At 36.7% G+C, this 13,679-nt stretch overlaps 1 protein-coding gene across 2 annotated transcripts in view; it reads left to right on the top strand.

The window, feature by feature from the left end:
* The first annotated feature begins 3,240 nt into the window (after positions 1 to 3,240).
* LOC145673240 (uncharacterized) overlaps positions 3,241 to 13,679 on the top strand; it is a 129,508-nt gene continuing 119,069 nt past the window's right edge. The window contains exon 1 of one of the 2 annotated variants that reach the window (XM_081742745.1): positions 3,241 to 3,376. The gene's annotated coding sequence lies outside the window, so the exon portion shown is untranslated. The remainder of the gene's footprint in view (positions 3,377 to 13,679) is intronic. The other variant, XM_081742746.1, reaches the window with a different exon arrangement.

The raw sequence follows: 13,679 nt of genomic DNA, 5'->3' as shown, positions 1-13,679 counted from the left end.
TCCGTCAGACTTCGCTCACCTTGGTATTTGCAACATACAAAATAATAATAATAATAATAATAATAATAATAATAATAATAATAATAATAATAATAATAATAATAATAATAATTATTATTATTATTATTATTATTATTATTATTATTATTATTATTATTATTATTATTATTATTATTATTATTATTATTATTATTATTATTATTATTATTATTATTATTATAGGCTATACAAAACTGCGTTTTCGAGACAAATTCACCTTATTTTTTGATACATCTTTACGCATATTACCCATGGAATTCTGCATGTTGGCATATTGCTGGATGCTACCTTCATCCACTGAGTTTTCCTCCTGATTTCTTTCTAATTGACTTACAAAGTGAAGGATGTTTAATCCCGAGTATGTACGAAAACCTCTGATTCGTCTGATTGATGGGGAAATCGCAGAACAATTCTTCTCAATCTTACGTTTGTCAAATTATTTCCAAACCTCCCGTACGTCATATCAGTGGCGGATCCAGGGGGGCGATCGAGGCAATCACCCCCCCCAGAAGAGGAAACTTTCTTATTTTATATATATAAATAAAACCCATCCCAGAGTATGGAGCTCTTAAAAGAAGCTCTAAGTAGCAGTAGTACAATCCCCCCCCCAAGAAGTCCATCCTGGATCCGCCCCTGCGTCATATTAACAAAAATACAATTAAAATAGTCTAGCAACCCTTCGCCTTCTTGGGGAACAATTTCACGCAGATTTTACATCCCATCTTTCATATCTTCTGTGGGCAGAAATGCTAGGGAATCAATCTGACAGCAAAATCTTTTGAAATAATCATCTTTGAGATATTGTTATGTGAGTCCAAGAGATTGTATCTTAAACGCTATATATTTTGACTAATCTCTTTCAAGCCTTAGAAAAAAAATAGATGTAAACAAACCCACCTGACTAGCAGTGGGTCGATCACCAGTGATTGGTTGTTGGTCTCACTGCACTAGTATCCTACCGCAATATAATCCCTACTCAAATAATAATTTCAAATAAAGATATCTGAATTTATCCCCCACTTTGTAATAAGAAATGCAATATATATAATATTAACTACAGATGTAGCTTTATTTCAACCTCTCCCGTATTTGGACATATAGTATTTACTGCACATGCGTATGCGTTTGCGTGCCGAACCCGCTCATTTGAAATTGTAGAATGCAGAGTCCCATGGCGACGATAAGTGGCAATCTTATTTTCGTGTTATAAAACACAAAAGAGAACAACAGGAACAAAGACAATCTTGTTTATATAACGATTTAAGAATATACATATTTCCAACATAGTAGTAGTCAGTGTGAGTGCGTTAATTATTTACAAACCATTCGAAGCCTTACACTTTGGAAATTATGCGGCGATAGTAAGCTAACAGACGATCTTGATGCTCACGTCTCTCGCTGCCGAAGCACGTGTTAGCCGCGAAGTAATATATTTCGCTTTGTTTACATCTACTTTGGTCTAAGGCTGGAAAGACTTTAGGTGGTAGAAACATCCTTGCAGGGTAACATCTTTCCCCAAAACAGCCTTTACTGTCTGCATTGCAGTTAGTTCAAAGTCTAACAACACTGTCAAAATTAGGGGAGAATCCAATGTATTCTTTACACCTCCTAGTCAGTACATTAAAGAGTTGATATTGTAATTCTCCTAATCTTTTCCCATCAAGAATCTCACAAAATTGCAAACTATATGTTTTATACATTTGCTCCTTGTTTTTTTTTTTTTTTTAAGTTACTTTATAAATTAAAAATACAGTTCTAATGAGAAAGAAAAAGCAGAGTATAATTTCTGCACAGTGCTTCTCACCGTTTATTTTGTAATGAATTGCAGAAAATAACTGGATATCACTGTTTATATATATTATTGTAGGCCTATATAAGTACAACAATCTCTGTCCGTTGGTAAGTACGCAGTGTGTACCAAGGAACGAAATGTCTGCTCACTAAAACTTACTCTGGGATTTTTCCAATCAGTGGTGGATCTAGAAGGTAAAAACTGGGGGGGGGGGCAGCCACAATCCAGACTATGATAGGTATAGCATGGATTTAATATAAACTTTCAAAAATATAAAAATAATAGCTCAAATTACTTTTGTCACTGTAAAAACTGGGGGGTCCAGGCCCCCCTGACCCCAGGCTGGATCCGCCACTGTTTCTAATTGCTGCAATATAAATTTTCCTTTTGCAATTTGAAGCTGAAATATCTAGTTATCATAAATATATTTTTCTCCTTAGGCTTGTGCAAATAATTCATTTCAATAAAACAAAATACCAAAAATGTTTCCTCTACAGCAGAGCTAAAGATTATTTTTTCCGGTATCATTTTTCCGGGGTTAATTTCTCCGGAGTCAGTTTTTACCGGTTCTTTCTTCTTTCTATATCAAAAAAATTCTGCGTAGGGCCTGCTGATTGAGAGCTCTCTCGTGGCTATATGGTTAACGTACGCACCTTTGGCGTGGGAGACCTAGGTTCGATTCCCAGTGGGAGCTTATAGGTTCGGATGTCACGTTAAACCAGGTTTACGTCTGGGGGCCGCGGTGGCTCAGTGGTATAGCGTTCACCTCTGGTGCTAGGGGTCTCGGGTTCAAACCCTGCTCCCGCCAAGTGCACTTTGTGGTGGATAAACACCGTGTGCGTGGGTTTTCTCGGGGTTCTCCCGTTTCCTCCCACTTTCTTCATTCCACCATTTCAGTCATTACTCATTATCACCGTCTCCTTTAGCCTAACCGGCATAACCGTGGGACGTAAAACTCAAAATTTCATTTTCATTTTCAGGTTCACGTCTCACAGCCTCAATGCTGAACGGGACACTAAATTTTAAATCCAGCAAGCAACTGATTTAGAATATCTTCCTCTATAGTCCTTTATGATGAATTTCATCAAGGATATCGTACAATGTTGGCATTGTGATGGATTTTAACTTAACAACAGAAGCGTCGAAAATTGGACAATAGGCAAGAATGGCTTTGTCGTCAACAAGTGTGTTCCTCTCAAATAAACATTGTTATGCTTTTTAACTTGGAGATGAATGAGCGTTCCCCCACACTCCTCTTCCGAATGCAGAAAGTAAAAAAAAAAGAAGGAAAGTGTTTTAGAACTGTTTTACTATGGATGTGATTCATGAAGGTGACAGGTGTACACGCCCCTTCTTTTGCCACCTGCAGGCTAACCTTGGGCGACAAGTGACGTCATAGATAAGGGTATGTAGGGTGAAAAGCAAAAACATTTTTCTTTTCGAGTTGTTGACAAACTGTTATGAGTGGCAGTTGTTGAATGCAAAGCAGGAAAGACGCGGGAAGCTTGTTCTCCATGTGCCCGATGTTGTTGATTAGGTGATCAGGTCAGTAATCATTATTATTACATTAATAATAAAAAATATCATTTTAATGTTTTCCCGCTTTCCTAGTAATAAAACACATATTATTGTATTTCTCAACCTTCGACACGTAGACTGGCAGACAGGTCCACGAAATGTGTTTTGGGTCAGCACATTAGCTCAGTGGTAGAGCGCTCTCCTCTGGTACGAGGTGTCCCTGGTTCGATTCCAGGCTATGCGAGTCTGTGATGGACAACATTGTATCCGTGGGTTTTCTCCCGTTTCTTTCATGATCATTTCCTTTCATCAATCATCCATATTGTTTATCATTCAGAGCATAATCATGCGACGTAAAACATTTTTTTTTTTCAATGCACGAAATGTGTTTTCATTATCGACATGTGAAAACTGTATGGAAAATATATTTGGTTCAATGGAACACAAAAATATTTCCAACTAACAAATGGTTTAGCCAAAATAGTCACATCTGTCAGTCAGTGCGCCGATCTTGAGGGAGAAGATAGGAAACCCGTCGTCCCGTCTTGAAGTATGTTTGGGTCTACGTATTTGCGTTAAAACCTTCATTATCATCTTGCTAAATGATATCCGACAAACCTGAGTTTTTAAAAATGAATTTATTAGTATATAGTTCTTTTAAAGTTCCTTTAAAAAGATTTATATTTCTCAAACACAGCTCGCCTGCTCTGCCCAAATGACGCTCGTGTGAAGAAGATATAGCTAATAGATAACGTTCGACAATTTTAATTAAAACAGAAAGCAATGGATAAGAAACCAGTGAATTTACTGTAAAAGGATGTTGACATCACGTCGTTATTAAACTTGTTTAATTTTGTTGAAATTTAATGTCTCTTTCAGCACCGAGGTTATATGAGACGTGAAACTACATTTCAAGGTGGAATCCGAATCAACTTCTCCAGAATTTGATTAATATTTCTAAAAACAAACTTTTAAAACTTTCTCATTGGGAATCGAAGCTTGGGCCGCGGTAGCTGAGTGCTGTAGTCACATGTTAGAAAGGCAAATATCCCGTCTCTCCACACGAATTACAAGACTCCAATTGGGGCTTTCTCTGTTATGTGCTTATTAAACTTGTTTAACACTTACAGTGAATGAAGAAAGTTTCTAATTCAATATTAAAGAAAAATATCATCATCATCATCATCATCATAGGTATTCTACTATTATTGGCAGATCATTTGCCGGAAGTAACATGGAGAAACTTCCATGTTACATGGTCTTCCACTAACCTCTTCGTCCTTAGGTACGATTTTTCTGTTTTCACATCGTCCATTAATTGTAGTCTCCTTCCCCCCTCTCTCTCTTTCCCGCCACCATACCCTACCCTCTAGCACGTCTCTCATAATACAGTTCCTTCTTAGCCAATGTCCCAACCAGTTAAATAAATAAATAAATAAACCACATTAACACATTGAAATAATTAAAACAGCTTAAATTAACCATTCACTTCGTTATTGTCATTTGCCTAACTGGACACACAGTTGCGAATTTACATTACTTTACCAGTGGTGCCCACCCCCCCGCAATTGTCTATCTATAGGTATTCTTCCATGAAAAAAAATCTTTTTGATTAATTTTTACACCCCCTCAAACATATTTATATAGATTTTTAACCCCCCAAATATTTCAATGACGCAGTTTGTCATAGCCCCCCCCCCCTTGTGGGCACCCCTGACTTTACTATTGCATAACAATGTCTGAGTTCGATCTTATTACTCCTTTGAGGTTTTAATACACATAAACCTCTTATATCAGTGGTTCCCAACCTGGGGGGCGCTCTTCTGGGGAACGTGAAGAGCGAGCAAGGGAGCGCATGCTACTGACAGCAATAAACTATATTTGTAATATATTTTTAAAAATCATCTTCTGGGTGATCGAATCACGGGAAAGCGACTTGAACCGTTTGAAATTTAATTATAATTTAATGATAGGATACTTATCAGTGATTCGGAGTAATTTTGTAGAAAACTTTAAAATTGGAAATTATTAATCTAAATGATTATAGAATTTTATGTATAATTATATATATATATATATATATATATATATATATATATATATATATATATATATATATATATATATATATATATATATATATATATATTGGATAATGACTACGAGTTTAAATTTGATCAAATATATGAAAGAAAATGGAAGTAGCTTCTGCATTTTAGTTCTCTAAACTAAAAATTATTAGGAGTACCTTTACAATAAAGCACTCATAACTCGGATTAGCGAGTTCTGAGCGCAATCTGGATATTCAGAAATTCGGATAATTGGGTCGATCATCAAAAAAATATTATATTGTGAAATAAAAAAATTCTAAACCCGCTTTTGCTTTTTAAAAGAAATATGTATAAGGTCACTTTTATTAATTTAAAAAAAATACAGTACACTAGTACTACATATTTGCAAACATTTAGAGGTGTTACTTGAACATGTCCAACAACGCGTCCAAATAAGAATAGAGAAAAAAAAACAGTATTATCTGAAATTGGTGAAATACCAACCTAATTATCCAAATATAGACTTTAAAATTTCTATTAAAGTGCAACAAATTTTTAATATTTTTGTTTAAAACGAATGAATACATACAGCTACATTTTGAAAATGTATTTTTTTTTTAACAAAAAAATTCTCATATATTTGGCGATCCAGATGACTGGTATTGGGATAATTGAAGTTACACTAGTTTTGTCTAAATTCTCTACTAAATTTACAAATACAAGAACAAAAGCTTTTGTTTTTCTTTCTTACACAATAAAAAAAAAGACAAGTAACAAAATTAATTATGAACTATGATTCATTTTTATAGGCAGAAAACAAGTTTCATCATGGAATTTCCCAGTTAATCATAGCGAAAAAAACTGCTATGATTTAAAGAGCATAGTGATGAGTACAAAAAGTATTGTTTTCCTTGTTAGAAACAGCATACATTACCTTTTCTGATTCACACATGTTTATTACTAACACAATTGAGAAGGTTTATTAAACATGATTGCTTGGTAGAACATCTTCTGGAATTGTATGTGGTTCGATTCTAGTTTGTGTAGAACAGCGTATCCATAGTTTTTATATAAATTCTTCATAGGTCTGGCCCTATTATCGGGTTCAGTTGGAGGCGTGATAGTGTGGTGGGGAGCGAAGCGGCCTATGCTGTAAGCAATGGCGTATTTACGATTTTGTTTCGGGGAGGGCTTTGGTAACTTTCCGGGGGGGGCTTTGCCTGAAAATGTGAAAATTCTGCAAGATATATCATATACTTTACTATAGTAAGTAAGATTTCGGGGGGGGGGGTTAAGCCCGGAAGCCCCTCCCTAAATACGCCACTGGCTGTAAGGGTTGGTATTGAATGATTAGTCATCATATTTCCAACTGCATCAATTTCGAGTTCAAGATATAGCTCGGACCCCAAGAGAATTGTATATGTCCTGTCCATTAGACGAGCACACAGATTTTTTTTTGTTGGAATGGGTCCAAGCTTTGGGGGACTCCAATACTATAAGTCAGTAGGCCCTACGTCTATGTAGTATTGAAGGGTATTATTCTACTCCCGAAAAGACGATAAGTAATTGTAAAATACTTCCACCTATATTTTCAGAAAAAATAAATTATAGAACTAGATAGTTTTATAAGAAGGGAAAGACTCCAGATGAAATGTAGGATCTAATCTTCATGCTACATCAATCGTTTCCCTGTTTAACAAGTATAGTTTTATTGAGAAAGTGTGCAAATTTTTATTAAGTTAGGAAGTTTTGGGGGGAATCCGGACCCGGTGGACCCCCATGGATGCACCCCTGCTGTCCATTGTAACCTCAGTGTTGCACAAGAAAGTAAAATACAGAAAACTTAACTCCAAATTTTCCATCCTTCCCAAGTCTCTTTGTATAAACCAATTCTTCCAGACTCATTCACCAGTGTTTATTAGCTTGGCGAGATTTTCATGGGGAAGTGGGTAGTGTTCTTTCCCTTGTTATTGCAGATCCCCACCTTATTGGATTCCACTTAACGTTGTGGGTAGCCTCTGTACGAGTAGTCCTTAACCTCGAAGCAAAGCTGCTATTTACTTACCGTGTAGTGAAATTCATGGAACATTAAAATTTTATTTTACTGTATATCAAGTACAATATGGCAAAAGAATGATGCATTTTTAAAGAGCTTTCAAGTTAATTAAGGATTGTGTATGGCAGAATAGATTGCATATATTTTAATTCTTTCGGTATACACGGCAAATATTTTGTAATACGGGATGACAAGCGCTTGCGCAGGATCGGATTCACTATCATTAATGAGGGTTGCACTCACCACTAATCTGAATGAGGTTCACGATATTTCAGTCTCGCACTCAATCGAGCTTCATTTACTTTGCCTTAATGTGGTTCGTGCTCACTGAAGACTCGAGGTTACTGGTCTTATAGTACGAGGCTCACACTCGTTTGTAGTTGCGCTCACTAACCTCACTGTGGCTTGAGCTCAATTGCACTCGGACTCTGGCTCGCTATCCACTTATAGAGCTCACACTCAATTTTTGAGCTCGAGAACAATTGAGTATAGAGCCGGGCTCTCGCGTGTTTGGACGGATATCTTTGCTTGCACAGTACCGTTTCCGATTGCTTCCATTCACCTTGATAAATAGCTTCAAATATGAAGACTGATTTGAAATTCATTCGTCTAACTAGCTAGGCTACAATGTGACCACCGCTAGTACTTTCATACTAGATCTAGTACCTTTTATACTATTTTAGTGTTCTAGTACGCTCACCAACAAACCTAGTACTTTTCTCCTCCTCTTCTTTTCCCATAAATACATTTGGGACAGAAAAAGGAATCTCATGAAAAGTTGGCAATGTACGAAAATGTCACTGTTCCTGTTAACTGACTTGCTTTCCATATTAAGGGTGTCTGGAGGAAACAGATCCATTTCTATCGATTTTGTGCTGTAACTTATAGTTCATTCTATTGGGGAAAATAGGAAGTACAAAAGTGTCAAAGAACGAAGGGTTAAAACTAATAAATGACCACAGTAAACAATAATTATTACATATTTGGTGATCCGTTTAAACAGTAGACTATGAAGGAATTAAAATTCGATTTTCTCAATAAGCCCATTTTATGATATTTTTTGTTTTCTCCCAACATCCTCTATATTTGTCATACTTGTGTTACCGTACTTTAGTGGTTTTATGGTGAGTTCTAATACAACAATTAAGCAGGGATTTCCCCAGGATTTTAGTTTGAGGGTGTAAAGTCAAAATTGGGAGGATGTAAGTGGTTTACAAAGTTTGTATCGAATTTTGACTGTAAAAAAAAAATTAAAGTTGGGGTCTCTTTCAAGAATGTGGGGTCACTCCCCCATTCACAGGGGAGGTGGAGCTACCGGAAACCTTCTAATAAGATATTAATATCGTAAAATGTCATAAATAGGATGAAACGGGAGCAGATAAAATGTTAGTACTTTTCCCTCAGATCTAGTACTTTTTGCTGTATAGGTTAGTACGAAATATTTTTGCTGGGTAGTCACACTAGCTAGGCAGGTCTACTAAACACAGTAAAGTAAGATCTAATGAACATTTTCTTTTTTATTTCTGTGATTCAAATGAGAGTATGTAAAGCCTGAAATTATGGATAAATTGAGAATTAAGATCATAGATTCCACGCTCCCAACAACCGAATAACTGTGACTTCATTTCTTAGACATTTACGTGAATAAGTCAATTAAGACTTTCCCGATTAAAGGAGTTTTTATAGTGGTAAGAAGCAGTGATGGATATTCTCACTCACTTTTCATTCTTAATGTTCGTCCTCATCCTCATCTCGGTACATGATAGTGAGAGTAAGTGAAGATGAAGACTTGAGCAAATATTGTTTGAGGGTCAGTGCGAGTGAGTTGGGTGACGGTATCCATATTATTCGAGGGCGAGTGAGTGAGTGTAAGTGACGAGGTTAATTGAGGATGAGATCGAGTATATAAGTGTGAGGGCCGGGAATTGTGTGATAGTGAGTGTGGGTATGGGATAGGAAAATGCTCGTGTTTGGTAAGAATATATTGATGGAATCTGTATTCTGTAAGTCTAACAGTGTGCTCTCCTGGTTTGATAACTGCTACCAGTCTGCCTCGAGAAACAATTAGGGAGCTTACTTGAATTAAGAGCCAACGAACTCCGATCTAGACAACCGAAAGTAATAGTGCTAAGATCGATACATTGACCACACATAAATTGAAAGTGATCGACCATAGGCCATTATGGATTGTAGCACCAGGAACGTTAACTTTTCTTGACAGTTGCAGTGTTTACTTGTTTGTAGGATCTGAACGATGACCTAGAAAGCAATCCGCTTGTTCCTGTGACATAGTGCGCTACATATATCCTATATGATTATGCTAGGAAACGTTCTTCTGGAAAGTCTTTCGCATAATGTTCTCGGACGTTTTTTTCTAAAATGGTAATTATTTGAAGACATTTCTCAGCTAATAACTCTTTGGACATTTTTTCACCTATAAATCACGATCGTTAACATTAGTACCGTGAAATCTGTGAATAACGGACATTGATGAGACATGGTTATTTCTTCGTAAATGAGAGAGATTATTTACAGAAAAGTTATACAAAAATTAAAATATTCCTGTGTTAATTACATTCGTGCGGTAGTTAAATTCATAAACAAGGTAACACATCTTTTCACTTGCAATACGGTTTAAATAACATTACTTAAAAATGTGCAATTTTAGCATTCTTTTGACTCGTTAATATTAAACGTTATAAGGACAATTACAGTGACGTTATGTTAATTAGTAAGTCAAATATATGCGTATATTGTGAAAAATTAGAACAGTTCATTGCATTTGGTTACGTAATGTAGCCTACCTGTTACGGAACGTAATTAAGATATCGGCGTTTCACTTTCAAAACAAGATTTCAGGCTTTCCCCCACAAACAAAACAATTTGTAATCACGTTAACCATAAGAAACACTGGTCTTAATAAAATGCAATATCTAAAGGCCACATATTTTTTTTTTCGTTGATAACAAATTAAAACAAATAAATAAATATGGTACAGTTTCTTGAAAATGTATGTAGCTCTATACATGTTACTTTATAACTAACATTTGAAAAGATGATATAATTTGCGTAAAACTCTTTATTACATGTACAGAGAAAAGCTATGTTAGTAGCAGAAAACCAAGAGTACTTATTTAATGGTTTATAATGCAAGTCCTTAAATTCTCCGTCATGTCATCTAACTAACTAACTAACTAAATAAATAAATAAATAAATAAATAAATAAAGTACCAGCACGTTTAAAATTACTCAACAATATTCTAACATTCAATAGCCCCCTCAATGGGATTAAAGCAGATTTTCTTCTTGCATAATTAGACTCTAATTTAATTTTTTACCAAAAACAACTTTATATATTTACCCTGTCTGTCCGTGTGTCCGTCCGCCGTGATACAAAAGAAACTCAAAAACTAGTTGAGGGATCACCATCAAATTTACCCAAAATATAGAGGACCATAAATTAGAAATTGAGTTCGATGATGGAGATCCATCGGATCTGCCATCGAAAATGGTAGATATCAAGCATTTCCGGTTTCTACGTTTACCACTGGAATCGATCAAGAGTCCCATGAATATATTTCAACTTCAGCCTTAATTCTCTGCTAAGACCGTAAGTAATCGAAAATTACTAGAACTTCCGGTTTCAATATTGACCTACATAAAGCAAAAAAGATAAGAGGTAGCAATAAGCGTTTTTTTTAAAATGATTTAGTGTTCTAAGAATAGGTTTATTGTAGGGTTGGCCACAAAGTTCCGGTTCTCGGAGATCCGGTTTTCAGAACCGGTTCTGGAACCGGTTCCGGACCTGGATCCGAAAACCCGGTTTCAGAACCGGATCTTAGAACCGGTTCCAGACCTGGATCGAAAACCCGGTTCCAGAACCGGATCTTAGGAACCGGTTCTAGATCTGGATCTGAAAACCCGGTTCCAGAACCGGATCTTAGGAACCGGTTCCAGACCTGGATCCGAAAGCCCCCAAAGACCCGTAAAGGAGGCACAAAGTTCACCTTCAAAAATAATGCAAAGAGGACCATGGGCTTGTGTCTTCCCCGCCCAGATCCGCTTGTGCCCCCAGAAAAAATGTTTGGGCCACCAGTGGGTGTTTAGCTAAATGAGTTGGTCAGTTTGCCTGTTTAGCCAGAGTTTGCCAGTTACCCAGTTTATTTAGCCAAATGAAACAAGATGCAGCCGCCTGGGGGCCTGCCTGTCGCTACCACCATTCCATACTGTTCACAGCTTGCCAGCAGCTCGGGTTTAGCGTAGAGATGGTCACAAAGTTTCGGTTCCAGCGGAACCGGTTCCGCGAGGAACCAGTTCTGTTTTCAGAACCGGTTCCAGACCTGGATCCGAAGAACCGGTTCTAGACCTGGATTCGAAGAACCGGTTTCAGACCTGGATCCGAAAAACCGGTTCCGGAACCGGATCTTCTAGAACCGGATCCGTTCAGACCCGAAAAACGGTTCCACCAGGAACCGGTTCTGGCCATCCCTAGTTTATTGTCTCTTAACTCTCTGGTTAAACGTTGATCGCTACAGAGTTAAAACGGTAATATATAGCGAGAAGTCTTTTTTTTTTTCAATCAATTAAGCGTCCCAACAATATATTCCATCTCCACTCTGTCTCTCTATTATTTAATAAAACAAGAAGTGGTAGACATTTTCGGTTTTTAATACTAATTGTAAAAATGCTCCGCAGGGGCGGATCTAGGACAGACTTCTGGGGCGCGGTGGGTTGCAATACTGCTACTTAGAGCTACTTTTAAGAGCTCCAAACTTTAGAATGGGTTTTATTTATATATAAAATAAGAAAGTTTCCTCTTTTTTTTGGGGGGGGGGGTGATCGCCCCGATTGTCCTCCTGGATCCGCCCCTAATACCCCGTCTTATAAATCAAACTCCTTGTTGTGCTGTACGTACTGAACACTGATGTACGTTCTTCCTTCAAATGTCATCGATACGTCATGATACCTTCCGTAGTAGGAACCTCTGTTAAAAATAACTAAATTTACTGCAAAGTTATTATTAAGAACATGTATAGTGGAAATGCACTTTGATAAGAAAGAAGAAGATAAAATTGAAATTGAACATTTACATTGGTAAAGATGTAAACACTTTATTCAAGTAGAATGAAATCCCAACTATCCGGAGTAATGAGTTCTATTCGCAATTCGGATATGCACAAATTCAGATTATTCGGGTAATGGTTTTAAAAAAAGGTTATATATAGCACGGCCAACAAGAGATGGTCTCTGACGTTTCTTACCACATGCGGTGGGACATTGCAGCCCCTACTTTGATACCAGTGTTACCAACCACGATCACTCTGTCTTATTCCATTAATTAAATTGCCACTACAGTTGCACCGAAAAAAACCTTGACACGCGAGTAGTGGCAATGTCATTGCGAGCTGTCAGAGACGTTCTCTTACTGGACGCACTATTAAAAAAAAAAAAAAAACTCTAAAATTGCTTTTGTTTAGTAAAAAGGTGGGCCTAATGCATGTTAAAAATATGATCACTTAACACACTACATTGTAAAAAAAAACTGATGGTGCTATAACAACTAAAATAGGCTAGCACTGTTAGCGTGTTATTTCAACGGATTCTTCTAAGAACAACAGATGATAGAACTCCTATTCATGTAAATGTCAGAAAATTCATATGCGCACAAAATATTTTCGTGAAGGATTACAGAAAATATCATTGTTTCTTACTTGATATAAAGCCAAAAATGCTGTGTAAAGCTTTTCACATAGCAAAAACTAACAACTGATACCAATTCTCTTTGTCATTATGGGTGGCTCTATAATGTAGTCACAAAGTCACTTTTCTACCAAACTAATACGAAGAAAAATAATTAAGAAAACAAGAATTTTAGGAAAACCAAAAATGAATTTAAAAAATGCCATCTTGGCCGATAATTAGTTTTTGGATCAGAGGCCTCAAAATTTTTGAATGGCCCCTAAATCGAGTTTTCGTATTTTCTACGGAATAAGCACACCATACTGAGTTAACTGATAGTTTGGTTGCACTGTGTGTAGTTCTCCAGATTTAAGGTCTACAAGCAGAGGCGTCCGAAGAAAATTTTCCAGGGGTCCCATCTCCATGGTTGCTATATTACGTCTGGTATTTAATATATGTGGTTTGCTATATTACGTATACTTTTTCGTGAGCCGGGGCGTCTCCCTGCCCCCCTTCGGGAGCCCATGTTTACAAGAAAAGTTTC

Source organism: Thermobia domestica, chromosome 16, assembly GCF_964235325.1.
Source record: "Thermobia domestica chromosome 16, izTheDome1.hap1.1, whole genome shotgun sequence".
NCBI lineage: Eukaryota > Metazoa > Arthropoda > Insecta > Zygentoma > Lepismatidae > Thermobia > Thermobia domestica.
Note: the sequence above shows the minus strand (reverse complement) of the source record. Positions and strands in the feature narration are given on the sequence as shown.